The sequence below is a fragment of the Podarcis gaigeae genome (assembly GCF_964106915.1).
Source record: "Podarcis gaigeae genome assembly, chromosome: 12".
NCBI classification, from domain to species: Eukaryota; Metazoa; Chordata; class Lepidosauria; order Squamata; family Lacertidae; genus Podarcis; species Podarcis gaigeae.
This window is the reverse complement of record NC_139688.1, coordinates 7,630,248-7,652,733: the sequence shown is the minus strand read 5'-3', so window position 1 is coordinate 7,652,733 and position 22,486 is coordinate 7,630,248. Positions and strand designations below refer to the sequence as shown.

The 22,486-nt window shown below is 48.3% G+C and overlaps 1 protein-coding gene across 1 annotated transcript in view; it reads left to right on the top strand.

Annotated features, from left to right (window-relative positions):
- Positions 1–22,486, top strand: part of LOC310827797 (vasoactive intestinal polypeptide receptor-like) — a 306,828-nt gene that overhangs the window by 5,748 nt on the left and 278,594 nt on the right. The window lies entirely within an intron of this gene.

Below are 22,486 nucleotides of genomic sequence, written 5' to 3'. Positions count from 1 at the left end.
TGCCTTTTAAAAAGAAAATGACAGACCCTCCCAGCTCTGGCTTTGCAGCTTTCCTTTCCTCTCCCATTCTCTCATCCTGGGAGATCTTTCTTGCCTCCCTTTCAAGGTCTTTCCATCATCTACCTGCCACTTTCATACTGCTTTCGCTGGCAGTTTGTGTGTGTGTGTGTTTTGTGTGTGTGTTTTGAAACAGCTTCTGGGCTCTGCCCCTTTGTCACACACTAATGGGACGCGGGTGGCGCTGTGGGTTAAACCACAGAGCCTAAGACTTGCCGATCAGAAGGTCTGCGGTTCGAATCCCCGCAACCGGGTGAGCTCCCGTTGCTCGGTCCTTGCTCCTGCCAACCTAGCAGTTCGAAAGCACATCAAAGAACAAGTAGATAAATAGGTACCACTCTAGCGGGAAGGTAAACGCCGTTTCCGTGCGCTGCTCTGGTTCTCCAGAAGCGGCTTAGTCATGCTGGTCACATGACCCAGAAGCTGGACGCCGGCTCCCTCGGCCAATAAAGCGAGATGAGCGCCGCAACCCCAGAGTCGGCCACGACTGGACCTAATGGTCAGGGGTCCCTTTACCTTTAATGTGACCAAGGAATCAGAACGCAAGGCAGGGTTGTGCAAACTGAAAATGGCCCGGTTTTCTCGGCAGTTCCCATTCAGTTCCATGGGATGAAGAACACGGTGAGCAGGATTTAATCTGGAATTCGTGGAATGGAGCGGGCAGCCTGCCCCTTAGCCCGAGGGCCACTGGGGGAAAATGGGGTGCTTGATCCCCATTTCAGTGAGCACATCTAGTTTCTCCCATATAAGTGAATGGAGGAAAGGAAAATACCATACTAAGAGGTGTTGTTGCATTAGGATAAATCCTCACCCCATTGCCTTCTAATTCTCCACAACAACCTTGTGAGGTAGGTTAGGCTGAGAGAGAGAGAGAGAGAGAGAGAGAGAGAGAGAGACTGGGCCAAGGTCATCCCAGGAGCTTTACGGCTAAGTAGGGACCTGGTCTCTGAGGTCTTAGTTTAACACTGCAACCCCCACAATAGGTAAAGGTAAAGGGACCCCTGACCATTAGGTCCAGTCGTGACTGACTCTGGGGTTGTGGCGCTCATCTTGTTTTACTGGCCGAGAGAGCTGGCGTACATGTGGCCAGCATGACTAAGCCGCTTCTGGGGAACCAGAGCAGCACACGGAAATGCCGTTTACCTTCCCTCCGGAGTGGTACCTATTTATCTACTTGCACTTTGACGTGCTTTTGAACTGCTAGGTTGGCAGGAGCAGGGACCGAGCAACGGGAGCTCACCCCGTCGTGGGGATTTGAACCGCCGACCTTCTGATCAGCAAGTCCTAGGCTCTGTGGTTTAATCCACAGAGCCACCCGCATCCCTGACCCCCACAATATGTCCTTGTTATTTACCTTAGATACTGAAAATGGGCTACTAACTACGACGCTACTAGCTGGTTGGTCAGAGAGCCTGGAGGTGAGGTTCCTGCAGGGCGCAGCTCTTGTTGTGGCAACAGATGAAGTCACAGGCAATTGCCTTCAGCAAGAGATCTGAGAAACAGAAAGCTACTAGCAAGCAATCAGGGCCGGGGCAGCAGGGAGAGGAGGGTGAAATATTTTTAGGGCCAGGAGAAGTGCCTGGCAGGGCAAGAACTCACATTGAAGAAACAGTCTCCCAAGAGAACGTGATGCTTCTCTGTAGGAATGTAAACCCAGGCAGGGTAAAATGCTAGGATACATAGCTTGGGGAGAACGTACCTCGTGAATCACCGGGCTTCCTCGCTTTGACATCTCTGCACACATTCTTCCATTGCTGAATCTTTCCCCCTCTTTATGCAAGGCAGGCTCCACCAGCATCCAGAGAACCCCAGAATGAGTGGTTTCTTCCTTTATATATTGCATTTATAGTCCAGCTTTTTTCTCCATGGGGTTTAAGGTGGTTTAAATGGTTCTTTACAATTGACCATAACATCCTTCTGGACCTTCTAGAGGGGTTGGGAGCTGGGGGCACTGTTATACAGTGGTTTCGCTCCTTCCTCCTGGGCCGTGTTCAGAAAGTGGTGGTGGGGGATGAGTGTTCAGACCCTTGGGCCCTCACTTGTGGGGTACCTCAGGGTTCCGTCCTCTCCCCCATGCTTTTTAACATCTATATGAAGCCGCTGGGAGAGATCATCAGGGGGTTTGGACTGGGTGTCCATCAATATGTAGATGATACCCAGCTCTACCTCTCTTTCAAATCAGAACCAGTGAAGGCGGTGAAGGTCCTGTGTGAGTGCCTGGAGGCGGTTGGAGGATGGATGGCGGCTAATGGATTGAGGCTGAATCCTGACAAGACAGAAGTACTGTTTTTGGGGGACAGGGGGCGGGCTGGTGTGGAGGACTTCCTGGTCCTGAATAGGGTAACTGTGCCCCTGAAGGACCAGGTGGGAGTCATTTTGGACTCACAGCTGTCCATGGAGGCGCAGATCAATTCTGTATCCAGGGCAGCTGTCTACCAACTCCACCTGGTACGCAGGCTGAGACCCTACCTGCCCGCGGACTGTCTCGCCAGAGTGGTGCAGGCTCTAGTTATCTCCCGCTTGGACTACTGCAATGCGCTCTACGTGGGGCTACCTTTGAAGGTGACTCGGAAACTACAGCTAATCCAGAATGCGGCAGCTAGACTGGTGACTGGGGGCGGCCGCCGAGACCACATAACACCGGTCTTGAAAGACCTACATTGGCTCCCAGTACGTTTCCGAGCACAATTCAAAGTGTTGGTGTTGACCTTTAAAGCCCTAAACGGCCTCGGCCCAGTATACCTGAAGGAGCGTCTCCACCCCCATCGTTCTGCCCGGACGCTGAGGTCCAGTGCCGAGGGCCTTCTGGCGGTTCCCTCATTGCGAGAAGCAAAGCTACAGGGAACCAGGCAGAGGGCCTTTTCGGTAGTGGCGCCCGCCCTGTGGAACGCCCTCCCATCAGATGTCAAAACGATAAACAACTACCTGACATTCAGAAGGCATCTTAAGGCAGCCCTGTTCAGGGAAATTTTTAATGTATGATATTTTAGTGTTTTTTGGTTTCTATGGAAGCCGCCCAGAGTGGCTGGGGAAACCCAGCCAGATGGGCGGGGTACAAATAATATATTATTGTTATTGTTATTATTATTATTATTATTATTACTATTATTATTCTCCTCCTCCTCACCGAATCCCCACAGCAACGACCTTGTGAGCTGAGACCCCAAGGTTCCCCAGTGAGCTTCACAGATGAGTGAGGATTCGAACCCAGGTCCTAGCCTGACAACCACTAGACAACACCGGCTTGGGGAAGGCTGATGCAGGCAATTAAAGGACCACAGTCCAATTTTCATAACATTTGTGTGTCAAGCGCTTCATAGCCTTGAACCCTACAAAGCCCCACAGTCTTAGGGCCAAAGTAGCCATGACGTGTGTGGGGTTTGGTTTTTTTTTTAAAAAAAAGAAAATCAGATTGAATGGGTGCCTAATAATTTTGGGGATTGTGGCAGGTGGGGAGGGGGTGGAGGTTTAACCCTTTCCTTCTTGGCTGAGGATAAACCCATACGCTGAAACTGGGTGTGGGAGCAACTGTTCCTTTCAGTGATACCAAATTCAAAGCAGGGGGTTAAATCTGGGGAGGAGTGGGTTAGATTTTCCCCTCATGCCTGCTCTGATCCTCTTATTTATCAGCCTTCTCAGTCCCCCCCCCCCCGAAAAAAACCTACAGCTGACACATTTATAAGGTCACATCACGGTTTGAGGTTGTTTTTCATTTCCCCGGATAATAATAATAATTAATAATAATAATTTATTATTTGTACCCTGCCCATCTGGCTGGGTCTCCCCAGCCACTCTGGGCGGCTTCCAGCAAATATTAAAAATACATTAAAATGTCACACATTAAAAACTTCCCTGAACAGGGCTGCCTTCAGGTGTCTTCTAAATGTCAGGTAGTTGTTTATCTCTTTGACATCTGGTGGGAGGGCGTTCCACAGGGTGGGTGCCACCACCGAGAAGGCCCTCTGCCTGGTTCCCTGTAACTTCGCTTCTCACAGGGAGGGAACCGCCAGAAGGCCCTTGGCGCTGGACCTCAGTGTCTGGGCAGACTGATGGGGGTGGAGATGCTCCTTCAGGTATAGTGGGCCGAGGCCGTTTAGGGCTTTCAAGGTCAGCACCAACACTTTGAATTGTGCTCAGAAATGTACTGGGAGCCAATGTAGGTCTTTCAAGACCGGTGTTATATGGTCTCGGGGGCCTCCCCCAGTCACCAGACTAGGCAAGGTAGGGTTGTGGTCGCTCCTTAGGCAACAGAAACCGCTCTGTATATGCTCAGAGGGATGCTCATTCATGTTTTTATTCCTCGTGTCATGTAGTGCTCTGAGTTGGGGGAGAGGCTGTTCTGTTCTTCCTCCCCGGAAAGCTGTGCCAAGCTAAATTATGTAAGAAGGCGAGATGTTTATTAATTCCAGCGCATTGTATGTTTGTTTTCTTCTCTTGCAAACACTCAGAGAGCGGTGCTCTTTCCCTTCCCTTTGCGCCTGCTATTCACACCGTTTGCTGCAGAGTGTTGGTTAGCGGAGTGGGGCTTGGAATCGAATCCCGCCGTTCTCTGGAATCGGAAAGCCAGAAAGCATCCCTGAACTCTGATAACGCCCCTCGCTCGCTTGGATGGAGGGCAGAGAAAAGCTTGTCTGGAAACTGCTGTACAAAGGCCAAATTTGCATGGTATCACAGCATCGTAGAGTTGGAAGGGACCCAAGGTCATCTAGTCTGACCCCCTGTGATACAGCCCCACCCACTTTGCCTCTTGCCCTGCCCACCGTTTGCATGCTGCCGTTGTGAGCATGAGCACTGTGAGCATTGCTTGCTACGAAAGTGAAATCATCTCTGCTGTGATAGACACCCACCCCTCTCTCGAAATCTCCCACAAGCAGAGCCGGTGATTTTTTTGTTTTGTTTTTAAAAAAGGAGAGCTCTCAAAATGATTCATGCCAGAAAACTAGGCTGCCTGCATACTGTTGGGGGGAAAACGACTCTCCTCCAGATTTATCGGGCGTGGGTGAGTAGGAGAATTTGTTTCTTCAGACTCTCCCCTGGCGTTCTTTTCTCTACCACTTTTTTTTCCCCCTGGGAGAGGTTCTGTGCTGGGAATAGCAGCGAAACTGGCTGGTGTTCAACAGGTGAAGCTTTACCCGTCTGAGCCCTGCAATGAAGGATTTATTTCAGCTGTGGTTTATTTATTTATTACTGGGTTTATATCTTTCCTTTTTCTGCAAGGAACTCAAGGGGGAGCAAATGGTTCTTCTCTTAATCGCTACAACAATCCTGTGAGGTAGGTTAGGCTGAGAGTCAGTGATTGTGTTATGTACTGAAGTTCTCACCCTGGGGCAGCAGGGGGATACTGTTGATAGTTATGCAAATAAGGGATCGAAAGTGACGTTCAGTGATTGGATAGTTTTAGAAAATTGTTACAGTTACATTGTACTGGAGCTCTATATAAGCAGGCTGACTGAACCCTTCAGTTCAGTTCTGTTCTGGCCTGTGAATAAACAAGAGCTGTTTGAAGAATCGCTGTGTCGTCTGATATGTTCACCCACAACTTAACAGATTGGACCAAGGTCACTCAGTGGGTGTCATGGCCAAGTGGGGATTTGAACCCTGGTTTCCCAGGTCCTAGCCCAACGCTCTAACCATTACCCCGTACTGCCTCACCACATAGGAGCTTAGGAAGCTGCCTTCTACAAAGTCAGGCCCATTGGTCCTGCTAACCCAGTATTGTCCCCACGGACTGGCAGCAGCCCACCAGGGTTTGAGGCATGGGACATTCCCAGCCCTACCTGTAGGTACCATTGGGGACCTTCTGCATGCAAAGCAGGTGTTCTGCCAACGAGCTACACCGTTGAATTTCTGCCTGGTGGTGTGCCCATGGAAGGCAGAGAACCACAAGATAAACAAATGTCCCACGGGACATTCAGAGCGGCAGAACATTGCCCTTTCCTTGTTCTGCTATCACCGTGATGAACGGATGACAAAGCTCTCACAGCTCTGTGCGAAATCTTGTGATATACCGTATTTTTTGCTATATAAGACTCACTTTTTCCCTCATAAAAAGTAAGGGGAAATGTGTGTGCGTCTTATGGAGCGAATGCAGGCTGCACAGCTCTCCCAGAAGCCAGAACAGCAAGAGGGATTGCTGCTTTCACCGTGCAGCGATCCCTCTTGCTGTTCTGGCTTCTGAGATTCAGAATATATTTTTTCTTGTTTTCCTCCTCCCAAAACTAGGTGCGTCTTTGTGGTCTGGTGCATCTTATAGAGTGAAAAATACGGTATATATTTTTTCTGCCAGATTCATTTCAGCACAGCTTGACACTTGGCTTTCGGGTCGCTGTGAGTTCTTTGTGTGGCAGGCGAAAGAGGACAGCCTTTCTCCTGCCCTCTAAAGCAGCTGTTTTGGTCGGAGACCCGGAGCTAAAATTCCAGGAGACGTGGGATGTTTGGGGGCCAAAAGCCAAAGGCTTCTGAGCACCTGGTCTGAAAGACAAATGGGCCAATAAAAGAAGTTTTGACAGAAGGTGTGGGGTTCCTTAGAGCTGCCAGCCCTCACCTTAGATTTATAAGGACGGCATCTGAAAAGTTATTGTAAAATAGTTTTCCTGGCTCGATCAGCATTGAGCTGATGCCACAAATCTGCTGTAAAAAAGGGAAATTCATGTGTGCTGATGCTTGCTGTGAATTCTGGCTCTGATGCTTAGAGGTGGCAAAAGGGAAACCAGTTCAGGTTGAATACAAAGGCAAACCTACCAAATTTGCAATCTGCAAACTGAACCAGAGCCGTCCTTTGAAATCCTTTGCCTTTTGCCAATTCAGTTCTCGAGCCTAGTAATGTGTGCAAAATTTGTTTGCTTATTTAATTAAGCTAGCTATGTGCTGCTTAACCACTTAAACGGTTTGTGAGGATACGATACAAAAAAAAAAAACCCAACAGGAGTCAAAACTTTTAAATCAGACTTTGATTAAAATGTTTGCTGGATTTTTATTTATTTTATTTATTTTTTACGTATTCAGTTTGCATATGCCGTGTGCATTACATTAGTGAAAACAGCATACAAAAATGTGTTATGTTAGGTGGTATTGCTTTGCTAAAGCTGTGTATTCTAAAGACAAAATTATGAACAAAAACCATTACATGTTTGGGGATTAGCACTGAAATGCTGGTTAATTTTTTTGAGGACTTTGAAATAAAAAAAAACCCACAAACTGACGTCGAAATGTGTAGAGCTGGATTTAAGATTGGAAAAATGAGAAACCAATTCACTCATTCCTATTGATATTTTATGTTTCATAGAACTGTAGAGTTGTAAGGGACCGCCAGGGGTCATCCAGTCCAACCCTCTGCAATATAGAAATCCCAGCTAAAGCTGACTGAAAGAGCCAGTGGAAATGCATCGCATGAACCTCCCGAAGGACTAGTGAATTTATTTGTAAAGAAAAAAGGCAGCTGACGACGTAAACTGGGACTTAAGTACATAGCAAGAGCCCTGCTCCACCAGACCAAATTGTCCATCTTAGCACAGCATCCTGCTTCACGCAGTAGAGAAGCAGGTGGCTAGATACTTCTGGGAAACTCTCAAGCAGAGGCTGAAGGTGATAGATCTCCTTTGGTTTTCCTCCCAGCAGCTGGTGTTTGCAGGTAGACTGTCTCTGCACATGGAGGCTCCACGTTGCTGGCTGCCTCCTGGTTGGTGCTGACTCTCAACGGGGCCTTCTCGGTGGTGGCTCCCTGCTTGTGGAATGCCCTCCCTGTCAATGGCCAGAAGAGATTATTCTCAGGAGCCTTGAAATTATTAGCTCCAGGGACCCATGATTGCCTTAAAAGGTTTTCGGCTATCTTAATATTTTTCAGATGCTTTTATCTTTAATTGTCTTGTTTTTGTTGCTTTATTTGTGGCCTTGAATTCACTTGGGTGGGCTAGATATAAATAATAGCACTAGTACCAACAGCTGAAGTTTGACTAACCACACTAGCCCTTAGTTGTGATTTGGACTACAATTCCCACCAGCCCCAGCAGGAACGAGGGGAGCTGTGCTTCCAAACACTTGGGAGAGCCCATACTGGGTATGGCTGGTTTATGCAGCCTGGCAATGACTCTCCAGGTTTTTAAATGGAAGACTTTCCCTAGCCCTACGTGGAGACACCGGGCAGGAATTGAACTGGGTGAGCCTTCTGCATGCAAAGCCAATGCTCTACCCATTGAGCCAAACCCCTCCCTAAGTAACGCCAGGTGGCAGAATGAAGGAAGCTGGGAAGCAGAGCTTAAAAGGGGGGGGGGGGAGAGAGAAACAAGAGAACATGAGCAGTTGTCATGTACCAGCGAGACAGGCTATGCAAAAGACAATGTGTTCAATTTGGCTCCCATCCAGGCTGGATTTAGGTGGTTGTAATTCCGTTGGCAAAGGCAGAGCGATATTTTCACAGCGGACAATGCACTCAAACTGAGGCCCGATGGAAATGTGGCACTCAGTCAAGTCCACCCTCCTTTTTTAAAAACCTCTGGACAGACATTTTTCTCACTCTACGAAGGTTTTTGGGGTGGTGAAGGAAGGTTTTTTTGCATCAGGGTTCCCGATAAAGGAGGGGGTGATTTGCAATGAACCCACCGCAATTCCTGGTTAAAAACTACTAATTTTTATGGCGTTAAGGAACAACACTCGGCTCGGTCCTGCGATGCCAATTCTGGATTGGGGCTTTGCAAAGCAACACATGAAGAAGAGCTCTGTTTAACCCTGAAGCTCACATCCTTCGTAATCTAATCACTCAGTCACGCTGAGGTGTTGCTACTTTGTGAAATGAACATAGCTAAGCGCATTTTCACACAGTTACTTCAGCTTATCAAACTCCTAGATAAAGGTAAAGGTACCCCTGTCCATACGGGCCAGTCGTGTCCAACTCTAGGGTTGTGCGCCCATCTCACTTAAGAGGCCGGGGGCCAGCGCTGTCCGGAGACACTTCCAGGTCACATGGCCAATGTGACAAGCTGCATCTGGTGAGCCAGCGCAGCACACGGAAACGCTGTTTACCTTTCCGCTAGTAAGCGGTCCCTATTTATCTACTTGCACCCGGGGGTGCTTTCGAACGGCTAGGCTGGCAGGCACAACGGGAGCACACCCCGCCGCGGGGATTCGAACCGCCGACCTGACTATCGGCAAGTCCTAGGCGCTGAGGTTTTACCCACAGCGCCACCCGCATCCCCCTTTTAATTCCCATACATCTGGAGGGCCAAGTTTGCCCATGCCTACATTAATTCATGGGTAGGCAAACTAAGGCCTGGGGGCAGGATGCGGCCCAATAGCCTTCTCAATCTGGCCCATGGACGGTCCGGGAATCAGCGTGTTTTTACATGAGTAGAATGTGTCCTTTTATTTAAAATGCATCTCTGGGTTATTTGTGGGGCCTGCCTGGCGTTTTTACATGAGTAGAATGTGTGCTTTTATTTAAAATGCATCTCTGGGTTATTTTGTGGGGCGTAGGAATTCATTAACCCTCCCCCCAAAAAATATAGTCCGGCCCCCCACAAGGTCTGAGGGACAGTGGACAGAAGGTCAGTGGTTCGAATCCCTCCGACAGGGTGAGCTCCCGTTGCTCGGTCCCTGCTCCTGCCAACCTAGCAGTTCAAAAGCATGTCAAAGTGCAAGTAGATAAATAGGTACCGCTCCGGCGGGGAGGTAAACGGCGTTTCCGTGCGCTGCTCTGGTTCGCCAGAAGCGGCTTAGTCATGCTGGCCACATGACCCAGAAGCTGTCTGTGGACAAACGCCGGCTCCCTCGGCCAGTAAAGCGAGATGAGCGCCGCAACCCCAGAGTCGGCCACAACTGGACCTAATGGTCAGGGGTTCCTTTACCTTTACCTTTAAGGTGCTGCTGGACAATTTTTTAATTTATTTGGACTTCTAGGGCAGAGTTAGGAACTTGGATATATAAACTAGGCACCAGATGGCTCCTTAAACCAGGGAATGTCTAGTTGCCTTTTTGCAGCAGGTTGCTAGAAATTCATATTTCCCCCCTCTTTCAACAGTCAAACTAGACTGGATGGTAATCACAAATAACCATTGTGGAAGGACCCAAGATACAATGGGATGTAGGGGGTGGGTGGGTTAACTCATTCCCTCTACCATAAAGGCAATCTTTGCTATGGGAGAAAAGCTTCCATTGGTACCTGTGGGAGTTTTCTTCCCTTTGCAAAATAGCAATGGGTGGGGGCTGCTTCCAACTGAGACACCGGCAGAAGCAAAGGGTTAAACACACACACACACACACACACACACACACACACACACACACCATCACCTCTATCTGATAGGTCCCTCCACCCTGGCTATTTTGTTTGTTTTTTTTAATCAGCCGTATGATGCCAAAGGCCAGATCCTTCTCACAACCAAAGCCATACTGCGCTGTTTCATTTTTTAAAAATAAATAAAATAAATCACCCCTGTGATGCCAAACTATATGACAAATGTCATGTGTAGTTTGGACCTCAGCTCAGGAAGTAGGAACTGAAAAGCAACAGTGTCATCTTGATTTAGCAAGTGGGAGATGCCAATTCTTCTTAGCTCTTGTTATGGAAACATCTCATTTTTGATTAATTTTAATTTAATTCTGGGCTTTATACAATCCTTGACAGTCTATGCCACACAAACTTCCTCATTTCCTCCGTGTTCCAATCCTCTGGCTGCGATAATACTTTCCATTTTTGCTTGAGCCAGTTAGGGGTGCTCATTTCTCTGGTGCAAAGGAATTCACCCGGGGGCAGGATTTATGGCTGGGTAGGGAGTCAAGAGGGGATGCGGGTGGCGCTGTGGTCTAAACCACAGAGCCTCTTGGGCTTGCCAATCGGAAGGTCGGCAGTTTGAATCCCCACGACAGGGTGAGCTCCCGTTGCTCGGTCCCTGCTCCTGCCAACCTAGCAGTTCGAAAGCATGTCAAAGTGCAAGTAGATAAATAGGTACCGCTCTGGCGGGAAGGTAAACGGCGTTTCCATGCGCTGCTTTGGTTTTGCCAGAAGCAGCTTAGTCATGCTGGCCATGTATTTGATGATTTATGTGAACCACCCTGAGACCTTTGGGTATAGGGTGGTATAAAAATTAAATAAATAAAAATAATAATAATAATGGGCTTCTGTGCTAGCTGTACATGCAGCTGTTGAGTGAGCCTGTGGCAGCTGCTTGCAAGTAGATTTACTCACGTGTAGATGATCTAGCTTGCCATTCCAAACGGCAAGCACAAATCTTGTTTTCTGCACCAAGTGATTACCGTATGTTTCATCCCATAGGACGCACTGGCCCATAGGACGCACCTAGTTTTTTTTGGGGGGGGGGAAATAAAGGAAAAATGTTTTTCCTTTATTCCCCCCCCCCCCCAAAACCAGGTCGGGGAATCCAAACCAGGTCAGGGAACAGCGGGATGTCGGCGCTGCGCCTCCCCACTGTCCCCCGAGCTTGTGGGGCTGCCGGATGTCTGCCCGAAGCGCGGGGCACTCTGCTTCAGCACTCCCCACACTCCAGGAAGCAGGCTGCTATCTGCAGCCTAGGGAGCCCTGCGGGAACTCCTGCGGGCTCCCCAGGCTTTCTGATAGCTTTCTGAAGCCTGGAGAGCGAGAGGGGTCGGTGCGCACCGACCCCTCTCACTCTCCAAGCTTCAGCGAAAGCCTGCTTTCACCCCATAGGACGCACACAGATTTCCCCTTCATTTTTGGAGGGGAAAAAGTGAGTCCTATAGGGTGAAAAATACAGTAGTTTTTTCCCCTTGGCATGAAAAGGCAACAGTCCTCCAGAAGCCACTGTCCTTTCATTCTGTGGCAGGACAGAGAATTCAGCCCTTGATTTCAGCCCTCTAAAAAAAAAATAATAATAATTCCTGGACAGCAAAATGCCTCCAACCATTTTATACAGCCTCCCTTTGCTCCCGTGCAAAAACAAGAGACTATTGTTATGTAACTCTTCTCCTCCTCCCCCCCCCCCCGCTGCATTGAGTAATTTGGGGGGGGCGGGGGTTTGTTTTGTTATTTCGCTGAGAATAAATGTTAGAATTCTCACGGACAACGTATGAACCTTGGCTCCTCTGCTGAGAAACTAGCCCTGGAGTGCATCTCTCCTTTTGGAGATTTCATAAAAGAGCTGGCTTTGCCTGAGAAGTCTCTAAATCTGTTTTGACATCTTGGTAGTGCTGAATAAGTGGCTGGCCACTTTATTAGTAGATGGAGATCTCTCCCCCATGGCTCCCTTTACAGAGGCAGTAGAGGCTGGATAATATTCTTGCATGCCACTCCAAAATCTGAGCGGTGCAAGATTCCCAGGGTCCAAGGTGCTTAACCCAGTGTCCGTGCTTCCTTGGGAAATGAGGCACAGAGGAGATAATAATAATAATAATAAATAAATCATTTTATTTATAACCCGCCCTCCCCAGCCAAAGCCGGGCTCAGAGCGGCGAACAACAGTAAAAGTAATACAGCATTCTAAAATCAATTCAAAAGACATGGTGGAACAGCTCTGTCTTGCAGGCCCTGCGGAAAGATGTCAAGTCCCGCAGGGCCCTAGTCTCTTGTGACAGAGCATTCCACCAGATCGGGGCCACAACCGAAAAAGCCCTGGCTCTGGTTGAGGCCAGCCTAACCTCCCTGTGGCCCGGGACCTCCAAGATGTTTTTGTTTGAAGACCGTAAGGTCCTCCGTGGGACATACCAGGAGAGGCGGTCCTGTAGGTATGAGGGTCCTAGGCCGTATAGGGTTTTAAAGGTCAAAACCAGCACCTTAAACCTGATCCTATACTCCACCGGGAGCCAGTGCAGCTGGTATAGCACTGGGTGAATGTGATCTTGCAGAGAGGACCCCGTAAGGAGTCTCGCCACGGCATTCTGCACCCGCTGGAGTTGCTGGGTCAGTCTCAAGGGCAGCCCCACGTAGAGCGAGTTACAGTAATCCAGTCTGGAGGTGACCGTTGCGTGGATCATAGTGGCTAGGTCAGGGCGAGAGAGGTAAGGATCCAACTGCTTAACACCCTAAAAGGGCCCTGCTTCCCCCATAGCTGCAGCCTTGGACTCAAACAGAAATCAAACATTGCCCGGTCTTTCTCAGTTCCCAGTTTTGCTGCTCTGCTTCCAGCTTGCATCACTCCAAACTCTCTGGTCTCAGCTCTGTCTTTGTCCATCTGCAGGTTTGCTGTCTCACACAGAGCCTCTTTCCTTTGTTCTCTTCATGGACCATCACCCAGGCGATCGGCTCAAGAGGAAGCTGGCCTGGCTTATATTTTAAGACTTGCTGGATCCAGAGGTTAAAAGGGTGTTCGGCATACAGTCTACTCCCCCACCCCAAACTCAAAGCAATACGAAAGGGAGATCTTTTACTACTTCTATATTAGGGCTGCCATATGTCCTCTTTTTCCAGGACATGTCCTCTTTTTCACAGGTAAGTATAATGGCAATGGTCATAGTGATCCATAGTTAAAAGTAGAAGTCAGCAAATGTGTCCTCTGTTTTGCTCTTCAAAATATGGCAAGACTACAGGAAGGGGGTTGCCAGATCAGATCAAAGGTCCATCTAAGCCAGCATCCAATTCCACATAGTGCCCAATCCTGCACCTCCAGGAAGTCCAAAAATGGGACATGGGTGCAATAGTTTTCTCCTGCTGTTTGATCTGAGCAGCTGCTATTCAGGGGCATGTGGTGTCAGGCTGTGGCAGTTCCTAATAGCATGGCTGACAACATGAGCTGTCAACTATGGAGACTCGAGTTCAAATCCTACCTTGACTGTGAACAGTGTAATAATAATAATAATAATAATAATAATAATAATAATAATAATAATAATAATAATAATATTTATACCGCACCCATCTGGCTGGGTTTCCCCAGCCACTCTGGGCGGCTCCCAACCGAATATTAAAAACACAATACAGCATCAAACATTAAAAACTTCCCTAAACAGGGCTGCCTTCAGATGTCTTTTAAAAGTAAGATAGTAAGATAGTTGTTTATTTCCTTGACTTCTGATGGGAGGGCGTTCCACGGGGCAGGCGCCACTACCGAGAAGGCCCTTGGGCGCCACTACTGAGAAGGCCCTCTGCCTGGTTCCCTGTAACCTCACTTCTCGCAGTGAGGGAACTGCCAGAAGGCCCTTGGCGCTGGACCTCAGTGTCCGGGCAGAATGATGGGGGTGGAGATGCTCCTTCAGGTATACTGGGCCGAGGCCATTTAGGTTTTTAAAGGTCAGCACCAACATTTTGAATTGTGCTCAGAAAGGTACCGGGAACCAATGCAGATCTCTCAGGACCGGTATTATATTGTTTCTGTGGCGGCTCCCAGTTGCCAGTCTAGCTGCCACAGTCTGGATTAATTGCAGTTTCTGAGTCACTTTCTACAGTAGCCCCACGTAGAGCACAATGCAGTACAGTGGTACCTTGGGTTAAGTACTTAATTTGTTCCGCAGGTCCATTCTTAGCCTGAAACTGTTCTTAACCTGAAGCACCACTTTAGCTAATGGGGCCTTCCACCGCCGGAGCATGATTTCTGCTCTCATCCTGAAGCAAAGTTCTTAACCCGAGGTACTATTTCTGGGTTAGCGGAGTCTGTAACCTGAAGTGTCTATAACCTGAAGCGTCTGTAACTCGAGGTACCACCGTAGTCCAAGTGGGAGAAAAATCACTGCCCAATATCCTTAATCGCAGAACCTGAAGTCTCTGCATAATGCTTGCTTAACTGAGAGCAGTGGTTCCCAACTGGTGGTCCGCAGACCCCAGGGGGTCCGCGTAACCCACCCAGAGGTTCTGTGGCACCATTCCCGTAAAGAAAACTACCATATAGATATCAGGTGGTTGTTGTTGTTGTTTTCCAAAAGTAGGGGGTCTGTGGCTGTGTGAGGCTGAGATTGCTTTCTTCCTCCATTGACAGCCCACTGTGAGTAACTGAGAAGGAGGTGGTGAGAGAGAGAAAAAAGAGGGAGAAGAAGGGAGAGGGAGCAGGAAGAAGGAAGGAGGAGGGTGGAGAGAGATGGAAAAAGGGGAAGGAGAGGGAGAAGGGGAGAAGGGAGGAGATGTAAGTTTAATGTGCTTGCCAAAGCATAGAAGCACAAGCAATTTCAAACACAAAATATAAATCAAGGCATCTACTAAAACAAACAGAACCATCAATTTCCAGCGAGACTATAGCTAGGGAGCCTCCACTTCTACACAAAGTGTATTTCAGATTTAGACCTCCAAATTTTCCTTGCAGTTCACGGTCCAATTCCTTCTTCCTAATCCTCATTGCCGCCAACGCGAAAAGGGCCATCTTGTGAATCACCAAGTGTTGGAGTCACTCAGGAAAAACGGGACCCTCTTCGGTGGATAACTGCTTTCTTGAACAAACAAGATTTCTTGAAAGCGACCCCTTGGGTCAGTGTACAAGGGGCAATGTAACAAATAATGAATAATACCTTCTACCTGCGATTGCCCGCATATGCATAGTCTATCTGTGTATGAAATCTTGTCCAGCATTGCGTGAAATCCCAACTCAACGAAGGTGGATCTTAATGGTACAGGCAGAAGTTTAGACAAGTAACTAGCTCTAAAATGCTCCGATTTCACTAGAGGGAAGCACGGGGAACATTAAGATGATTTAATCGCTTGTGGGTCCCTCCTGGATTCTGTCCAGTAGAGTCGATTCCTTAGTTAGCCCTCGTCCGTCTTCAGAACCTCATTCAGCTCCTGCAAACGATAATAATCAAGGCTACATTGAATGCTTAATTTCCCCCAGTGTGTGCTCCTCAGTTCCATATAGCAATTGGATGGAAAGTGTCCATTGGGCAAGGATGTCTTTCATTTCAGGTAATTAACTCATGCACAGTCGACTCTCACCTTGACCGTTGTCCAACCAGCTTCTGTTCATCAAAGAGCCACTGAAGTCCCATTGGGTGAAGAGAACAATCTCCAAAGAAATGGATTCTGAACCGTTTCTAACCCTTTGATAGCATTTGGGTCATCTCCCCAAATTTCAGCTCCATTCGGGGGATCTCTTCACTACCAAAAAAATTAAATATGGGATCAAACAACTGTTCCCCCTCCTTGGAATAAAGCTTCATCAATGTCCCTGTCACCTTCTGCGTCTTGGCCTGGGTGGTGAGGGAGAGAGGGGAGAGGACTATAATTGTGCAGGCCCAAATCCAACAGGTGCAAATGCAGCCAAGAGGAAAGCTGCACCTGCAGAATTTTGGCCCGCTGGTGCATAAGAAACAAGAATCAACTTTGGTGGCCTTGCATGTGTGTGGTTCCTTAGCTCTTTAAATCCGGGACTTCCCTGCTCCACTTTTCTCACCGCTGTCATCTGATAATGACAAATCACTCTTTGTTTGACCATTGTCGATATTGCGGCTAGAGTAAATATTTTCTATGCGTCGCCTCTGACATCATTTCCTCAGGTTTATGAGATCTGGGTGTTGAATTGGCAGCAGTCTGGCTCGGGCTAAGGGGCCGAAAATGCCTGGAGCCGTGCGATTGGCTGCTCTCTGCGGAAATCCGATCAGGCTCTAGAGGGGTTATGGACACATTTGTGTTTCCAAACATTTAGACTGGGATTATAGCAGCCGAAGGAACAATCATCAAGGGAAGGCAGAGAAGGATGTGTCAACCTTGTTAGACAGCTCTAAGCGAGAAAGCAATCAAATAAGTGACGTGGGCTGGAGATAACTTTACCTTCCCGCTGGTAAGCCGTTCCTATTTATCTACTTGCACCCGGAGGTGCTTTCGAACTGCTAGGTTGGCAGGCACTGGGACCGAGCAGCGGGAGCGCACCCCGCCGCAGGGATTCGAACTGCCGACCTTTCGATCGGCAAGTCCTAGGCGCTGAGGCTTTAACCCACAGCGCCACCTGCGTCCCTGATAGCCAGGTGCAAAACACATCTGGCGGATTCCAAAACATTGCAGACAGGGAGTCTCTCTCCCAACTTAATATGGTGGTGCGAGGGACTGATCCTGGCCCCTTCTGCATGCAAAGAAGATTCTCTACCGCCAATCCGCAGCCTGGCTCCTACAAGATTAATTGAATTATAAAGGCACAAATCTGGGAGAAACCGCAAGGCCATTCAGAGGATAAAGTCCAAATTCCAAGCAACGGCGATAAACTAGACTCTGGTTACCCGAGAGACAGCAAAGTATGTGTGTGTTTTACAGTAGAGTTTATGGACAAACCCAGTGTAAGCGAGCTCTAACTTTATAGGCACTGTTACAAGCTGGTAAGCCCAGATTTGTTATGTTCCATTTCAGACAAGATGGTCTCCCAATACTATACTTTCTTCAGCTTTCAGTTTATGCCAGCAGCATGAGCTTGCAAAGTTAGTGTGCGCTTTGCCCCTGCAGGCTGATTTCTGTGCTAAGATGTGCACAAAACTCAGGATAGTAAGAGGGTGGAGGACTGGGTATCTGCGTGTTTGGCTTATCTGATGAATGGGGAGGAATAGTGAGAAAGTGGCTGCAAGGAGGAAACCAGGGGTCAGCAAACTTTTTCAGCAGGGGGCCAGTCCCTCAGACCTTGTGGGGGGGCCGGACTATATTTTTGGGGGGGAAATAATGAATGAATTCCTATGCCCCACATAGAACCCAGAGATGCATTTTAAATAAAAGCACACATTACATACTCATATAAAAACACCAGGCAGCCCCCACAAATAACCTAAAAATGCATTATAAATCTCAATTTCTTATTCTTCCAGTAAGTTTCGCCGTTTCTGCAGATTCTATAAGTTTTTGTATCCATTCTTCCTTTGCTGGGACTTCTTCTTTCCATTTTGGGGCAAGTAACATTCTTGCCGCTGTAAGGTAAAGGTAAAGGTAAAAGTAAAGGGACCCCTGACCATTAGGTCCAGTCGTGACCGACTCTGGGGTTGCGACGCTCATCTCGCTTTATTGGCCGATGGAGCCGGCGTACAGCTTCCGGGTCATGTGTCCAGCATGACTAAGCCGCTTCTGGCAAACCAGAGCATCGCACGGAAACGCCGTTTACCTTCCCGCTGGAGTGATACCTATTTATCTACTTGCACTTTGATGTGCTTTCGAACTGCTAGGTTGGCAGGAGCAGGGACCGAGCAACGGGAGCTCACCCCATCACGGGGATTCGAACCGCCAACCTTCTGATCGGCAAGTCCTAAGCTCTGTGGTTTAACCCACAGTGCCACCCACGTCCACCCACGTCTTGCCGCTGTACTTGCATACATAAATAAATTTCTATATGATTTACATTGATAGTTCTATCCCTATAGCAACCTAAGTTGTATCGGTCTAATCCAGGCTTCCTCAGACTTGGCCCTCCAGATGTTTCGAGACTACAGTTCCCATCATCCCTAACCACTGGTCCTGCTAGCTAGGGATCATGGAAGTTGTAGGCCAAAAACATCTGGAGGGCCAAGGTTGAGGAAGCCTGGTCTAAATGGATAGTCTGGGAATCTGGAGGTTCCTCAATCTCACCTACTGTGCTGGTTCTGAGGGTTAACCATGAGACAAGGTCCAAGGTCGAGGGTGCGGTATGGAGGCAGTCTGTCAAAGCTGAAGCTGGGTCCAAGGCAGGGAGTCAGGTGAGGTCAGCAGCTCCGGCAGAAGAGCAGGACAGGATGCAGGCAGGAACAGGCTACCAAGAATGTTGCTCCCACAACTTGGGACTGGGGCTGGCTGAATTTTATCTCCCCCGAGGCATAGGGCGGCCCTGGTTCACAGGTGCCTCGCCTCTCCTGGCCTGGAGATGAGCACTCCTCCTGCAGGAACTTAGTTCCCTCCGCCTCTCTGCCCTGAGCCTCTGCATCTCAGGAGAGGCTGGAGGGTTACTGGACGCAGAGGCAACCTCACCTTCCCCTGACAGGGCTAGGAGAGGAGCACCTGCAGGCAATGGGTCCTCCATCACCTCAGGAGCCAGAGCAGACTCAGCTGGTGCCTGCGCCTGAGGATCCAGCACAGGTGAGGACCCTTCAGGCTCACGCCCCAGCCCCGGCTCAGCTGGTTCTGGAGGCGGGGACTCCTGTGCAGGCTGGGATCCTCAGGTTCAGCCTCCGAGTCCGAATCTCAGGCCATCACACTTCCATGCTAGCCCCTCTTTTGCAAACTAAGTTGCACCCAAGCCTCCAATAGATTGGCATTCTGGTTCTTCTGACTGCAGTGTTTTTCTTCTCGTTCTACATGCATGTCCACTGATTCAGAAGAAGTCCAAACAGCCACTGTGAGCGGTAGGCACACAGGCTTGCGATGACCTTCACAGCAAAAGCCAGGGGGAACAGGGCAAACCCACCCTTTGTATATGATAGTGTGTCTCCTTTATATTCCCCAATCCAGCTGTAGCCACATTTCCAAAAATATTTTTATTTTATTTTAAGTTGTGCCAGAATGTAGGTGGGAATGTGTGTTTCAACGTGCATCAGAATGTGCCCTGCGTTGTTTTTTCCAAAGGCATTCAGAGTTAGATGTGTTTTCCAAGGTGCACTGAGATGCAAAAACCAATCTGTGTCTGGAATTCCTGATGTAGCCACTGCTGACACCCACAAAAACCTTGCTGACCTACATAGATCTCCTTGTCTGGTTTGCAGCAACAGGTCTCTTGCATCAGATCAAGAGTCTGCAGTGGTACCTCAGGTTACAGATGCTTCAGGTTACATACACTTCAGGTTACAGACTCCGCTAACCCAGAAATAGTGCTTCAGGTTAAGAACTTTGCTTCAGGATAAGAACAGAAATCGGGCTCCAGCGGCACAGCAGCAGCAGGAGGCCCCATTAGCTAAAGTGGTGCTTCAGGTTAAGAACAGTTTCAGGTTAAGAACGGACCTCCGGAACAAATTAAGTACTTAACCTGAGGTACCACCGTATTTTGCCAGTTTTTCATAGCACCAAGAGTATTGCTAGCAGTCTCCTCCAGGCCGCACCGGGCGCAACATCTGGGGGTTACGGGGTGCAAATCCATGGGTTAGGGGACACAAATTACTTGCCTTGCCCCGGGTGCTGACAACCCACGCTACGCCACTGCCTCCAGGAAATATTACTTGAGTACAGGAATAACGCTTGGGGTTTGCTTGCTTCTCAATCTTTTCTGCAAATCCGGTCTGGTATATTTCCATTCTGACTGAGCATTGCACAGGTATTTCATTTAAGTAAATCATTCCAAAAGTAGGTAAAATGCCGGCATCGTCTTAAAAACCCTTCTTCCCTGAAGACATGATATAAAAAAACGCAGTACCAGTCTGTTTGATGTGGTTAGTCCAAACCTTCCCTTTCCGTCCGTATAAGGGAGCTTCTCAATCTTTCATTTATTCAAATGTATTTACTGCCTTTTGAGCTCTCAAGGCAGTTTGCAGGGTGGTGATGTACTTAAAATGCTTAAGATCAAAGCTGAAGGAAAGTGAAAAGAGGCCGGATGATAATATCACCTGAAACAAGCCACAGCATCAGCGATGCACATAGTGTTTTGTAGAATAACATCAGTGCTTTTTTTCTGGGGGTATTAAGGTAAGGTTACCAGATTTTTTTTTCAATGAATCCAGGGACACTACAAATAAATAAATAAATAAATAAATAAATAAATAAATAAATGCTACAGGTTGAGGAGCAGCCCCATCCCAACTCCTACTTGCGTGTAAGCAGGAAGGGGCGGGGATCCCTCAGCTGGGAAGAGAGGCTTCCCAATGCCTAACTGAGAGATCCGTGCCCCGGGAGGCTGCTCCAATAGACAGCATGAAGCCTCCCTTCACAGCTTAGTTGCTGGGGTCAGGGAAGGTGGAGGCAGCCTGGAAGCTGCATCTGAGACCCCCTGCACCACCATCTTATGGGGACTTCCGAGCAGCTCCTGAAGCCAGCCAGAGCCAACTGCTCCAGGCTGCTGAGACTGCTGCTGCTGTGTTTCCCGGGGACATGAGATGAAATCTGGGGACATTCCAGGGATGGAATTTGTCTGGAGACTTATTTGCAAATCCGGGGACTGTCCCAGGGAAACGGGGATGTCTGGTAACCCTATATTAAGGGTACACAACACTGGCACTTTGTCTTTAAGAAAAGCACTGGTTAAAAGTATGGCACTTACTGTAAGAACTGTATGTTGAATACCAGCACCTATTTTTCTAGAACTTCTGGGTCATGTGGCCAGCAGGACTAAGCCGCTTCTGGTAAACCAGAGCAGCACACGGAAATGCCGTTTACCTTCCCACCAGAGTGGTATCCAATTGATCTGCTTGAACTGTGTGCTTTCGAACTGCTAGGTTGGCAGGAGCTGGGACCGAGCGACGGGAGCTCACCCGTCGTGGGGATTCGAACCGCCGACCTTCTGATTGGCAAGTCCTAGGCTTTGTGGTTTAACCCACAGCGCCACCCGCGTAGCATTCTGAAAATCGATCACAACCCAGCCAAACATTAGCCCTCCTATTGACTTCCCAAAGAGAGAGAAAACCCTAGGCTCTATCAGTTATGCTGGCCACATGACCCTGAAGCTGTACGTCGGCTCCCTCGGCCAGTAAAGTGAGATGAGCGCCACAACCCCAGAGTCGTCTGCAACTGGACCTAATGGTCAAGGGTCCCTTTACCCTTTACCTAACAATTTTGCTCCTGGGCAACCACCCCAATGCTCGCGTACACACACACACACACACACACACACACACACACAGCATGCTATACCACTGCTCATGGGCCTTATCTACATTTAAGTTTCCTCTGATTTTTTTTCTTTGATAACATTTTATTAATTTTCCAAAAATAACAATACATTACAAGAAAAGGAAGGAAAAAAACATCGTGTACAAATTTTAAAACCATAATTTTTTGCTTGACTTCCTGCCGCTCTCCCTTTTGGCTCCATTGATTAGTACGTCCATAAAATCGTATATTCTGAACTATCCAATTTTAAACCTTCTTTGTGTTATTACAAGTGACTTCTTGACATCTGGTGGGAGGGCGTTCCACAGGGCGGGCGCCATTACCGAGAAGGCACTCTGCCTGGTTCCCTGTAACCTCACTTCTCGCAGGGAGGGAACCACCAGAAGGCCCTCGGAGCTGGACCTCAGTGTCTGGGCTGAATGATGGAGGTGGTAATGCTCCTTCAGGTATTCTGGGCTGAGGCTGTTTAGGGCTTTCAAGGTCAGCACCAACACTTTGAATTGTGCCCAGAAATGTACTGGGAGCCAATGTAGGTCTTTCAGGACCGGTGTTATATGGTCTCGGTGGCCACTCCCAGTCACCAGTCTAGCTGCCACTAGTTATACTTATGTAAAAAAATCTATACACAAAGCTTAAAGAGTATGCATTAAACATTTGCCTATATATATATATATATATATATATATATATTAAAAAAATACAAATTCCTCTTTCTTGGGTTTCAAGATAACTACTTTGTCCTACATAGTTCAATAAACACATTTAAGTTTCCTCTGATCTTTCCAGAGACAGGATTCTTGCATTGTAGGGGGCTGGACTAAATGTCCTTTGGGTTCCCTTCCAACTCTT